The following is a 14,965-nucleotide window of genomic DNA, read 5'->3' as shown; positions in this document are numbered from 1 at the left end:
AAAAGTAATGAATTTTGTTATTTCAAACGGATCACCCTGTATATATATATATATATATATATATATATATATATATATATATATATATATATATATATAAACTCGTTTAATTTGAATATTTTTTTAATTAATTTATGTGCTTATACAAATTTCGTAATTTCGTAAGTAACAAGGTTTAATGTCATCAACAACTGAAAACAAATTTTTAATTGTTTGTGTCATATTATACGAGGTCTGGTTAAGGAAAAGGGTTTTATTATAAAAATTGTATCTTGTAACAATTTATAAAACTCAATCGGAGTTTTTTTTTCACTTTAACGAGAAAAACTTGAGAGTACGATTATTTAAAACATCCAAAACACGATTCTTCTCTCTGTGACACATTGTGATCGCAGGCCCGCGGGCCTTATCTTTGATATGACTGGCATAAACAATCAATTTTATTGCGCAATATTAGGAATTGTGCAATATTATTGACCGTTTAGGGTTAATATTGAAGATTGCACAATGATTGAACAAAAGTTTGAGTGAGTTTAATTTTTATTGCACCATATTTTTTCATTGCATTGTGTAGGGTCAAGCTGAAAATCAGGAAAATTGTTTAAAATACAATTGAAAATGAAATTTGAATGTTCCTTATCATTTCCGTGTATGGAAAAAAATTTATTTAAAGTCAAAGGTTAAAAAAATGAGTTTTCCGCGATTATCGCCAAAACTATAAGTTTTATCGTGAATACACCTCAGACGAAAATTGTAGATAATAAAATTATCTACAAAAACCGTATTTTTTTTCTTACGAGCCACCGTTTCTGAGATATAGCGATTGAAAAAGTTGTAAACATTTTAATGTTTAGATTTACTGTCGTATTTAATGGCTATAATGATTTCATTTTCATCAACTGATAATTTATTTGATGAACTTATGACAGTTCTAACCAGTCAACAAAAATTTCTTACAAATACTCACAACAAGTCTCGATTCATTTCAATGTTGTAAAAAAAGTTATTGATGAAACTATTAAATACGACAGCTTTTTCAACTTTTTGAATCATTATATCTCAGAATCAGTGGCTTGTAGGAAAAAAAGTATTGATATGTTTTTTGTAGATAATTTTATGATCTACACTTTTTGTCTAAGGTATTTTTATGCTAAAACTCGCCGTTTCGTTGAAAATTGCAAAACTCATTTTTTTGACCTGAAAATTCCAGTTTTTCCAAGTTTCTACAAAAACCGTTAATTTGAGATATATGAATTCACTAACGAAGTCACCCTCAATTTAAAGCGTAAAGAGAAAAATGGGGGTAGTTATATTGGGAAAAATTAAGTTTTCGAAGTTTTTAGATAGCGAAATTCGGCACCATTTATAAATTTTTGTCAAGGTTTTCACAGATTTTGAAAGCTGTAAGTGTTATTTGTCTAAATCTCAAAAATATTAGACCCGAATCAATTAAACTTAAGAAATATAATTTTTTTAGTGGCGGGCTGCATGTGTCCAAAAATTTCGAAAATGTGAAATAATTAAAAAATGGCGGACTTTAGGCATACGATGCTTTATAAAAAGTTATATTGAAATTTCCCGTAGATTCCAAAAATTTAATAAAAACCATAGCATTCCGTTTAAAATAACGAAGTTTGGGTTCACTTCCGGTATAACCGGAAGTTTCAGAAAACTGAAAGTATTTTAGCTGAAACGACAATTTCGAAAAACCCATGCAAGCAAATTTTCAGAACACTAATCGCAGTACTTTCTTATATACATAACGATTCAACTCGTCGTGAAGGACCCTGTACAATATTATTGTAGGGTCTAAGGGCTTATTTGTACCATTTCGACCAGGTTTTGTTTGTCCTCGTCGCGTTTCAAAAGACAAGGTAAAAATTCTAATCCGAGATCGTGGGTATGGCACCATTGTCGTTAATAATAGGAAGTTCTTTGTTTTTTTTATCATCAATCGCCGTTTAGGAACAAATTCGAAGCAACACTGTATTTTCTACAAAATGAATGACAGTAAGGGCCACGTAATTCGAACAAATAATTTTTGTTTAGTTAAGTGACGTGTCGAGAGGATGAGTAAATTGATAAGGTACTCATCAATCACGATTATGTCGGAAATTACACCTTCCCAGACAATATTTAAGACAATAAGTCGTAAAAATCGATGGTGTCTACAAAATAACCTTCAAATTGACGTTGACGTGGAATTTTTTTGTGTTACCGTCCAATTAACAAAAAATTAATTGTTTATAATCCAATATAGACGAGGATGTGCATGGTTCAACAAAGAAAACACCACAAATTAAATTAGGTTAGGTGTATAGCCTTCAACTGCCGATTTCACCTTTTCGTTCTTGGAAAATCTTCGAGAACATAAAATCATCCGAGGGGGTTAAATCTGGCGAAAAGAATGGATGAAGTAGCAATTCAAGCTTCAATTTAATGATTTTGGTTATTGCAATTACGGATATATGAGTGGGTACATTGTCTTGATGAAACAACACCAAATTCAGTCGTTTTTGCTCAATTTCTTCGTTCAAACGTTGCAATAAGTTCGAATAATATTCGCCGTTGATAGTTTTTTCTTTTTTAAGATTTTCGATGACAATTATCCTACGCGCATCCCAAAAAACCGACGCCTACTAAAGGAACGGTCTGAGTTTTCTTTAGAGCCGGTTCTTCCTTTTTAGACCATCGTTTTGATTATTTTTTTTGTTTCGTGAAGTGATAAATTCACGATTTATCCATAGATGATGAAACGTTACAAAAATCGGACAAAAACTCGCTGTTTTTGCTCCAATGGGTACTTATCTTGCCCACAGATTTCTCACATCCAAATTTTCAGTTAATATCGATTTATCACACTTTTCGAAATGCCTATTATGTCTAGTAGCTCGCGCACTTTCAGTCGACCATCATCTAGTGGATTTTTTTCGTTCACATTTTTTAATTTTCAATTTCCGTGTTTGTGTTTTGGTGGAAAAGAATCGATCTATCCATATTTTCATACAACGTAGATACCAATACTTTTCCACCAAAATTCAACTAAAAACATTAAAGTTTGCTAAAAATTTTCAAAATATTATTTTACTTTTCATAAAACGAATGGTTAAAAACGACTATTTCGAAATTATACATCGTTGTTTATTATAATCAGAAAATTTAGAAAATCTGAATACATTAATTTGGAATTTCTATGTTTGTTTTTTTGGTGGAAAAGTATCGATCTGTCCAATGTATCATACAACGTAGAGATCGATATTTATCCACCAAAAATTGAACTAAAAAGATTAAAATTTGCTAAAACATAAAAATATGAACTAAATGGAAAAATAAAATGAAAATCGACCAAAGTTAATAAAAACATTAATAAACAGTACTGAATTTTTCAGGTTATTACAAAAAAATACGACAAACAATTTACTGATCGTAAAATTCATATTAATCAATCAATTATTAATTAATATCAAATCACTATTCATGTTTTTAATACATAAAGAATGACCACGAAATTTTTAATCCCCTTTTATACAGTGAGGTCGTAAAATAATAATTTCATAAGTACATAATACTTCATGCAAATAAAAAAATCGTTTGTTATTATATATGAAACTATTTTTTTTAATCGAAAATAAAACTATACGTTTAATAACCACTCCTACAACAATTTTAAAGAGAAGGGGGTAACTTGTTATACCAAGTTAAGTTTTAGCATCCTGGAGATATTTCTGGAGTCGTCACCTCATTTGGTCAATAACTGCGTTGTTGGCCTTCGGATTTCGTACGGTCTCGTTTAAATTTTGCTATCCAATATTTTACTGTTATATAAAAAAGAAAAAATCTCACCCAGAGTAAAATCGCGTTCAGCTTTTATATTGGTTGGACTAAAGCATTCCAAATAGCTGCCAAATAAATACTAAACAACTTGGTGTCTTCAAATTTGAAACATATACTTTCAGTGATTTTTCAAGTAACTACCGCCACCTCTAGATCAAACCAGGTACTTCTTAATTGTTTGAATTATCATTTATTCAGATTATAATCCAAAATGGAAACCTATTTAACCTATTTAATAATAGGTAATCATCCATCCAATCATTGACGTTATTTTCTTTGTCTACATCCTTTTGAAACATATTTTCATGTAATTCGTTGCTATTGGTTACCTATCCAGATAGTTGGGATAAAGTTCCTCACACCCAATACAAAGAACACTGTAATGTGGATTCGATGACAGGTGCCAGACATTTAAGTCCACAACCAGTTTATCGAACAATCTTGCAACGTTTTTAATCTTCTGGAAAATAAATTGGTTTTATGTAGCCAACAATTCATTATTTGAGAACGATAAAACCCAAATAAATATGACAACAAACTATTTTTTTACCAAGAGCCGCTACTGATTTAATATTCAATATCTTAATAATGTTACAATCTAAAAAAAACTTAAGTACAAAAAAGCACAACAACGTTCGTAAACTAAATTTTATGGTTACTAGAAGTATTAGACTTTGTTAGAGAATGAGCGTGTGTATATAGGGCATAACATTAAACACGAACGAAGTACGGTATGAGCTTGAACTCTAAGAAACTCTCGACCTACGTACAATGAAAGTAAAATACAATAAGAGTCTCTTTGTGTTGTTTAAAATCTATTGCTGCTACGTGGAAGTCGAAGAATGTTTTTAACCAGTGTAGTACTTTAAAAAGAAAAGAATCTCGTCTTCGTACTCTCTCCGAAACTTGTTTCGCGAGTATGTTTCGAATTATCATTCGTAATGTGCACAGTGTATATGTGCACCGCGTGTTTTCGTCTGGAACCCCAAATATTTCGTTCAGACATTTTCGCATATTGACACCTCGGTTTAGGCTACAAGACGTCATTTAAATCGTGTTCTAGTCAGAAATATTATTTAACCAGTGTAGTACATTAAAAAGAAAAGAATCTCGTCTTCGTACTCTCTCCGAAACTTGTTTCGCGAGTATGTTTTGAATTATCATTCGTAATGTGCGCAGTGTATATGTGCACCTCGTGTTGTAGTTTGGAACCCCAAACGTTTCGTTCGGACATTTTCGCGTATTGACACCTCGGTTTAAGCTACAAGACGTCATTAAACGTAAAAAATTAACTTTACCCCGATTGGTGTATTAAAATCATTTTTGAAGTGGTATTTGTGATTAGAAATCAAGATAAAACATTCAGATGAACATTAGATCGAAATAGTAAAATATAAAGATGAAAAATCAGTAGATTTGGTACGATAATTTATATAAAAGAAGTGCCGGATGTATTCAATACTGTACGGCGGAAGATCCTTCAATCCGATGTTTTGACTGTTCAAAATGGGTTTTGTTTGAACTAATGTGTAATGGAAAATGATTCTTCTTCTTGCGATTGGTTTCTGGGCAACAAATGCTGGTGTACCATTTAGTATTGAACGTTCTATGTCGCTTTAATGAAACTGTATTGACATGTCCAGTTATTTCCAAAAAAACAGATCATTTGGTTTGAAATGCTTTTGGCGCGAACAACTTTTGTTGGATTTGGTTCGATTCGTCCCTTATAGACGTCTTCGAAGCGGTATCCAACGCGAACAAATCTTTTTGACAGCCAAATGTCACATGACGATCTTGCAATATCAATTTACAAAATTCATCCTGCAGCGAAGTGCGATCCGGATTAAATTCGAAAAACCCATGAAAAACGATGATGCTCAATCACCAAAAGTTGAAGCTTCCATTCCATTTTTTGACCCAGTATCTATAAACAATTCAAATAGCACTCGTATGAAAACACGTTGACGTAAAAACGTCAAAAGTCGTGTAGATTTGACGTATTCATATCAGTGTTACCATATCTCAAAATTTACGTAACAACCTCTGTAAAAAATCATTATGACATCCACTTTTGTACACGATGTTTTTAACTATTATTTCATCTTTCATTATAAGAATTTTTAATCCTTGGAATGAAATAACTCAAAAGCGAACGAACGTTAAAGTCCATATGAACTTTGAGCGGTTTGAATCGAGCTTACAAAAATATTAAGTCTCGTAATCGGATTGTAGGAATGACCGATAAAAAAAACTTCTAGCTTAATGTATTGGTAGAAATTGCTGGCGTGGCGTGGCGTGTTGCTAATGAATTTCGATATTTAGTCTAAAAATACTGATGAGTTAGAGCCTTGTTATTAAACATCCCTATAAATACGATTCCGCTTAACCGAATTTTATAAACTTGATGTTGTTTGAAAAAACATTTATCTAGTAATCCAAAATATATAAATTCCAGGCAATTTAATTAGCGACGTGAATGCTAGAGGGCGTTGCGTGTACTGAAAATATTGATTTGGAATTTACGTTGATACATTAAGTTAATTTATAAAATTTTTACCAATATCGTATATTTAAAATCGACATATTGAATTTGAGGTTTGAAACATAAAGAAAACGGCGATGTAATTTGAACTAACTATCGTCAAAAAGATGAAATGTCGGTTGGAAATTAGGGGCAGAGATTCGTCTTTGTTTGACCGGGATGAACAGGCTGAAATTGTGCATTTATACCGAGAATTGCGGGAAAAGGTCAAGTCTTGTATTTAACGAGGGTTAGTTGCTAGGATACGTAATCTAAGTATAAAATGTGGGCTTTTCGAATTTGGTTAGATATAATTCGACAGGGGGTTGATAAACTCGAATTTAAATGGAAATGCGGCGATAATTTTCAGTACTAATAATCCTAGGACAATAATAATTGTTAACAAAACAGATTTCAAAACTTAATGCATAGAAACCCAGAAATTGCATAACATTTATTAGAATAAAAGAACTGGCGTAGTCGGCGGTAGGATCATTTCGATTTCGAGTTGACATTTACTGTTAATGCACACGTTGTTGTTTATAAATAGACTATACTACCTTGCCATTTTATGTCTTAGCTACATTTTTGTTTAATTCTATAAATCCTCAATTCCCTTACGATTGCGTTCATAAATTCAAATTGATTAGATACATTTTCCGCACTAGCCTTCAGGAATCGGCTACCGCCAGTGCTATTTCCCGAAATTACAGAAATTTGTCTACTGAGATGCCCCCACAAGAAAGAGATATTCTCGATAGCAAGAGGGTTTTGGATGTTGTAGCGAAAAAGCACGATGGCTTTGGAATTACCCAAAATTATTTAAAAACTTGGTTAGAAAACAAGTTTATTAACGAGTTTACACTTAAATTATTATAATGAATGATAACCTATTCTTGATCTTATCAAGTAAATGGAAAAATAAAGTATAGATTTTCGATTTTGTTGAATATGGATCATCTTGAAAGACCTATACAGTCGATTGCTTTTTAGTTTAGTCTATAACGAGCTTATAGACGTCTTTGGAAGCACGGTAAGTGAATTTTTTCAACATTTCCTCATACCAATCGACACGAGCTTTTGTTTGAACGACGGCGTCGATGGTTTTTGGTACAACAGCCGATTTTGGACGACATTTACGAAATTCATCAAAAAAAGTCGAAGCTAATTGATCAGAACACTTCTATTGGTTCAATCCACGTGGAAAGTCATAAAAAATCCATTTTTGATAGCTCCAGATGATGTTTCATCAATAAAAGTCGTAGCTAGTTGATCGATACATTTTGTCGGTGGGATTTCGGATTTCTTAGTTTCGGTTTACATAAATATCGGATATTTTTCGACCTTGGATGTGAACTCTATTCGATAAAATCGATTCATCTAATGATTAATTAATTAATTAAGTAATTTTATTTTGTTAATATTGTTAGAAATGTCGCATGTCCGCTACCTATGAACCTTTCTCTGGAGAGTAAATTACCTGTCCGTGAAACGAGATAAAAGATTACAAGAGGAAAATAGCGGAAAATGCATTATGCATCCACGTGAAACAGGACGTAAAGTTTAACTGATTATCACAAAAAACTTCACGTAATGGCTCTCATAATCTAAAAGTTAATGGTCGAACTACCTTTATAAAACGTTTTTTCATACTAATATTATCCTGCTATTATCCTGTGTCTAGTCATTTTTTTTGTCTAAAATATCCTTTATCCTTTGGAGTGTACAATCCTACTACATCCAAGATTTAGTCCGGATTTTGCACCATCAGATTACTACATAATGTTTCATTCTCTTGTATATTAAGGCTTTCTTTTTGTATGATTATTCAATGGACAAAATGAACATTGAAAACCGATATTAGATACTTGAAATACTCTCTATACTATACATAGCACGTAGCTTTACAATCTACTATGGGTAAAGATCTCTTTACTATTAAGTCATGTACTAGCACTGAAAGAAAAAACTACAAAGAAGTTTACGAACTCTAAAACTCGACAATTACTTGATACGATCTACAAATACGATCAAGTTTTTTGGTCTACATATTGAAGATGACCTTCAAAGGTGTCGGCACATGTAGACCTTTAGCTAAAAAATGATCCTCTTCTTGTTTTAATACAATAGTATGATTTGAAAGACTTTAGCCCAACCAATATAAAAACTGAACTAGAAGATTCTACTTTGGGCGAGACTGTTCGTTTGTTATCAACAGTAAAATATTTGGTAGCTTCGTTTAAACGAGGCCGTACGACCTGCAAGTACCAGCATCACAGCGGTTAACCAAATCAGGTGACGAGTCCAGAAATGTTGAAACAAATCCACGAATTGGTACTATGTACTCAAAAAGTGATATTAACTGAAAATTTAGACATTAGAAAGCTTTCAGCAAGATAAGGGGCTTGGGATTTTCCATCACCTTCAATGCAAAAAAATTATTCGATCAGCTACATTCAGAATTGAACGTGACAAATACATTTATAAGTTCCGAAGATTGAAAAAGGTATTCCTGCTTAAAAAACCTCATCAATCTATGGCAGAGTTCTATAATTTATCATATACTGTCATAATTCAATATTTAGTATGGATATGGATCAATTTTGTATGGGTTTTATAGCTTCCTTTTCCACATTCGTATACTCAACTTTTCTATCCATCTACTAGTTTTTCTGGATAGCTCCATCTTTCATAGTCGGTTTAATTCCTTTATTCCAGGTCCCCGAATGTCTTCCTCGTCTTCTTATATTCTGCGGTTGATACATCGATGTTTTCTTCGGTCCGTACCAGAGCGGTTGTCCGTATTAAAGTTGAATTGAACAGCAAGCAGTTGTTGGTTTAATCCACGTGAAAAGTTCTAGAAAATCCATTTCCAATAGCTGCAGATGATGCTTCATCAAAAAAAGTCGAAGCTTGTTGAACAGCAACCAGCTGTTGGTTTAATCTACTTAAAAACTCGCAGAAAATCCATTTTTGATAGCTCGAGATGATGCTACATCAAAAAAAGTGGAATCTTGTTGAACAGCAACCAGCTGTTGGTTTAATCTACGTAGAAACTAATAGAAAATCCATTTCCAATAGCTGGAGATGATGCTTAATCAAAAAAAGTCGAAGCTTGTTGAACAGCAACCAGCTGTTGGTTTAATCTACGTAGAAACTAATAGAAAATCCATTTCCAATAGCTGGAGATGATGCTTAATCAAAAAAAGTCGAAGCTTGTTGAACAGCAACCAGCTGTTGGTTTAATCTACGTAGAAACTCATAGAAAATCCATTTTTGATAGCTCCAGATGATGTTTCATCGCCAAAAGTCGAAGCTAGTTAAATAGGGTGTTGCTTTAATCCACGTGGAAGGTCTAAGTTTATTATAGAGCGTTAGAACGAAAGATAAAATTATGGTGGATATCCCCCAACTATTTCAATGATGGAATAGGATTGGATTTAATTAAAATGTGATTTATGTGGGTTTTGAAAGGAGCTATAACAAATTTCGATGTATGTGGGTACCCACATCGCTACCAAAGTCAATTATTTCGGATGTTAATTACGGGTATAAATCAAAATTGATACATTATTATTTCATGTAGAAGAAGTTTCTATATATTGGGTAAATCATTTTTTTAATTTTCACTTCGCCTCGTTGTTTATACGTGGATGAATCCGCAATCTCTTGAAATAATTTTCGATTTGAAAGTTGGGGTACTAAACTGCATTTAGTCACAATAACTGAAATTAGCACTATAATTTCCATGTGGAAATGGATACATTTGACACTTGATCAAAAAACCAACTTTTTTACATATTTCAATATAAATTTTTTAGTCTATTTACAGCTAATTACTTATGGTTTCAATGGACTCGTGGAGTGTTCATCGAAATGGATATTTGAACTAAGAAAGAAGGAATAACTCACTGGGATTCCAATATGGTGAATAAAGTGGATGAGGTATGGACAAGATTGATAAATTAAAATTTGAATTATATCTCATGTACCCTATTCGCCAGAATTAGCCCCCTCGGATTATTTTGTGTTCTCGGACTTAGTGGTCAAAGATTTGAAGAGGCTTGAGGATTCTTATTACAAAAAAAGAGTCGAAATAATTAAACATCGCTGGGAAAAGTGTGCTGTAATAAATTTGTGAGTTTTTTTGTACTTCTTGAACCATCCTCGAATTAGCTCTTGATTTCTTGTAGTAAATCGTGTATGTTGGCAAAAATCCTTATGCACGCGTCAGTGACAAGTCTTAACAAGGCTTAAACAAAATTTCAGCTTGCACCTTCGATTACCTGCCAAAAAAAGCAAAGGTAACGAAAAGTTCTAACATACTAAAGCGCGTCAAAAGCAACCGGATTTGCATTTGCTACGTGACAACGCTTCAATTCAAACTTCTTCGCTATCTTTTATACACAAATGTGGTTTCACGGATATTAAACATCCACCATATTACCCCGATCTGGTCCCCATGACACCGTTTTCTGTTCGCAAAGCTAAAAACCAAGTTTTAAATGGTGAAATATTCGACGGCAACGATGAAATTGCCCAAACGATATACGAATATTAAGTCTTTCTTTTTATGTTAAACTAAGAACTTACAGAGATCACTAGGTATATTTGAAAATTCGGAAACTTTTACGAGGGTTATCCAAAAATTAAGGCACGTATCCTAGAAACTTTTTTATTAACGTTCATAATGAAAAAGGGGCCGTATATTAATCACGTGATCTTTTTTAGCATTTTTTCGCCCCTCCCCTCTCCCTTGGTGATACCTAGTGAGGTTTAAGACTACCTCTTATCCCTAACATCAAGTGTATTTTTAGTACTCATAAAGAATCTTAAAATTTTGGGTTTTTTTTCATTTCTTATAGTATGCGAAAAGGTTTTTATACAGATCAATGTTTTAATCCAAAACGTATTTACCAAAAAAACCGAAAAATTGGGGACTGTATGGTGAGCATCACGTGATTATTAGACAATCCCAAAGTAAAAGCTTCAGCTTCAAACAGAACTTGAAAGCACGAAGGTTTAAAGTTTAAGTGCTTTTTATTGAATTTTTCATGATGAATAGCATTTGTTTAGAAAAAGTTTGTGCAACTAGAATGGATATGAAGTAGATTACGAGGTTTCCAATGCGAAATCAACACGATTTGCACTGTTTATTATATCCACGACTCGCTTTTCAGGTAAATCTCAGGTATTATTTAATTGATATGAATGTATGTTGGGACGCTACTGATTCGCACCTGATTTCTGTGGTTTCCTATTAACTTGATGATTGGAAACGTGAAGAAACTCGTTTGGGACTATGCGACTTTCTTATAGAACATCGGCATTGGATTCGTTAGAGTTTATAAAATGACATCTTTAGTTTCGTTTCCAAAGATTTCCCCTTTTCTTTCTTTTCGTAATATATTCGAATGAATACGAGGGTTGTTACATAAGTTTTAAGATAGACAAATAAAAACGATTATCATTGTTTTACAACATCAATACACACTTTTGAACCGAAAAAAGGTGATTCGAACGTTCAACCGCTTCTTCAGGTGTAGAAAAACGTTAATCTAGCAATTTATTTTTGATCTTTGATCTACAGGAATAAGAAGGAATCATCGAGTTCCAAATAAGCGTTATACGGCGGATGATCCATCAATTCGATGTTTTGACTGTTCAAAAACGTTTCGTTTGAATTTATGTATGAGAAATCGCTCGAAACAATGACTTGAGATGATGCTTCATCACCAAAAGTTAAAGCGAGTTGAACAGCAACCACGTTGAAAGTTATCGTACGCAAATTTCGATATGCAATTTCATTTTTCGACCAAAATAAAGTAAACAATTCAAATGGCCCTCTTATAATACAACACGCTCTGCGTATGTTCACCAATATGTCAAACAGTGTTGCCGTATCTCGAAATTACATAGCAACCTTCGTAAGAGAAGGAAGAAATTTTATTATAACGTATTTACTATTTGAATTAAAAAAAAAAAATTAAATCAGTTATCGTTGAAGACCCCTAATCATTTCCGTATTTTGATGGAAGCGCCCGTTTAAGTTTTACCTCATCGTCGATTGTGAGGGCTCGACAATAGAAAATCAAATCGGCTACGCTCAGGTAAAATTTGTCGGATTACGAGGAAAGAAGAGATGTTGGTGATTGTCAAAGACGCAGGGTAAAAATATTTTAAAATTATTTAAAAAAAATGTAACTAAACAATCTTATATTTTATTGATTCTGTTTGAAGGATTTTTCTATTATAAAAAGTGTTTTTTAGTGAATTGTTTTATTTTTTAACCGTATTGATGATTTCTACATCTTATTACAAAATATTGAAACGTCTGTAGTATGTAAATAAATCGAAGTAAGCAAAGTCCATCTTGACACGTAGCATATCAAAATGTCAACTGTCCTCGAAGATGTCTTCTTAAATATTGGTAGAAAGACGGGGAGGATGCGTGGTCCTTGAAAAGGCCTCAAAGAAAGAGATCTTAGGCAACTGTCTGAAGCACGAACATGCTTCTTTTCAATTTTGTTCGACAGCGTTGCCAGATTTATAACACGTTGTCGAACTTTTACCCATTTTTTCAAGAGCCTTAACTTAAGACTTGGTTCTACCCGATTTGTTCTGACAAGCAGTTTCTATATCAATTTTTAGACCTATCATCATTTGTAGAAGACTAATACCTCTGGTTTAAGTTGATGAGGGAAGTGAATGTTCCATATTTTAGTTTTTTTACGACTCGTCTTAGCAAAATTACGGGATACATAATATACGAGGATTGTTGGAAAAATTTTTACCACGACTTAACGTTTTGAGTCTGTGAGAAGAAAATAATCCGAGGGGGCTAAATCTGTTGAATGATGTATCAAATCAAACTCAAAATTATTAATTTTGACCGTTGCAATAACGGATGTGTGAGCAGGTGAAACAACAATTTTTTCTTAGACAAATGCAGCCGTTTTTGCTTACGAGGGAAGTACAATCGTTTAAAAAGTCTTTGCGTCCTTCATCCGTGAATTTTTGAAAACTGATTTAATGCACTACAAAGTTTTATATTCGATTGTCGTCCATTACAGCCGATTCTTGTCAATTGTGATTTGATGATTAATCCGTAGATTTAAGGGTAGTACAATCGTTTAAAAAGTCTTTGCGTCCTTCATCCGTGAATTTTTGAAAACTGATTTAATGCACTACAAAGTTTTATATTCGATTGTCGTCCATTACAGCCGATTCTTGTCAATTGTGATTTGATGATTAATCCGTAGATTTAAGGGTAGTACAATCGTTTAAAAAGTCTTTGCGTCCTTCATCCGTGAATTTTTGAAAACTGATTTAATGCACTATACAGTTTTATATTCGATTGTTGTCCATTACAGCTGATTCATGTCAATTGTCATTTGATGATTAATTCGTAGATTTAAGGGAAAAAATCATGGAAAACAATCGAGTTTACGAGGGAAATACAATCGTTTAAAAAGTATTTGCGTCCTTCATCCGTGAATTTTTGAAAACTGATTTAATGCACTACAAAGTTTTATATTCGATTGTCGTCCATTACAGCCGATTCTTGTCAATTGTGATTTGATGATTAATCCGTAGATTTAAGGGTAGTACAATCGTTTAAAAAGTCTTTGCGTCCTTCATCCGTGAATTTTTGAAAACTGATTTAATGCACTACAAAGTTTTATATTCGATTGTCGTCCATTACAGCCGATTCTTGTCAATTGTGATTTGATGATTAATCCGTAGATTTAAGGGTAGTACAATCGTTTAAAAAGTCTTTGCGTCCTTCATCCGTGAATTTTTGAAAACTGATTTAATGCACTACAAAGTTTTATATTCGATTGTCGTCCATTACAGCCGATTCTTGTCAATTGTGATTTGATGATTAATCCGTAGATTTAAGGGTAGTACAATCGTTTAAAAAGTCTTTGCGTCCTTCATCCGTGAATTTTTGAAAACTGATTTAATGCACTATACAGTTTTATATTCGATTGTTGTCCATTACAGCTGATTCATGTCAATTGTCATTTGATGATTAATTCGTAGATTTAAGGGAAAAAATCATGGAAAACAATCGAGTTTACGAGGGAAATACAATCGTTTAAAAAGTATTTGCGTCCTTCATCCGTGAATTTTTGAAAACTGATTTAATGCACTACAAAGTTTTATATTCGATTGTCGTCCATTACAGCTGATTCATGTCAATTGTCATTTGATGATTAATTCGTAGATTTAAGGAAAAAAATCGCGGAAAACAATCGAGTTTACGAGGGAAGTACAATCGTTTAAAAAGTATTTGCGTCCTTCATCTGTGAATTTTTGAAAACTGATTAAATGCACTGCAAAGTTTTATATTCGATTGTCGTCCATTACAGCTGATTCATGTCAATTGTCATTTGATAATTAATCCGTAGATTTAAGGAAAAAAATCGTGAAAAACAATCGAGTTTACGAGGGAAATACAATCGTTTAAAAAGTCTTTGCGTCCTTTATCCGAGAATTTTTGAAAAATGATTTAATGCACTACACAGTTTTATATTCGATTTTGGTCCATTACAGCTGATTCATGTCAATTGCCATTTGATGATTAATTCGTAGATTTAAGGAAAA

The 14,965-nt window shown here is 32.8% G+C and overlaps 1 protein-coding gene across 3 annotated transcripts in view; it reads right to left on the bottom strand.

Annotated features, from left to right (window-relative positions):
* The window catches only part of LOC130443625 (transmembrane protein 47), a 50,628-nt gene that overhangs the window by 12,117 nt on the left and 23,546 nt on the right, over window positions 1–14,965 (bottom strand). The gene's annotated exons all lie outside the window — the stretch shown is intronic.

This window comes from Diorhabda sublineata, chromosome 4, assembly GCF_026230105.1.
Source record: "Diorhabda sublineata isolate icDioSubl1.1 chromosome 4, icDioSubl1.1, whole genome shotgun sequence".
NCBI lineage: Eukaryota > Metazoa > Arthropoda > Insecta > Coleoptera > Chrysomelidae > Diorhabda > Diorhabda sublineata.
Note: the sequence above shows the minus strand (reverse complement) of the source record. Positions and strands in the feature narration are given on the sequence as shown.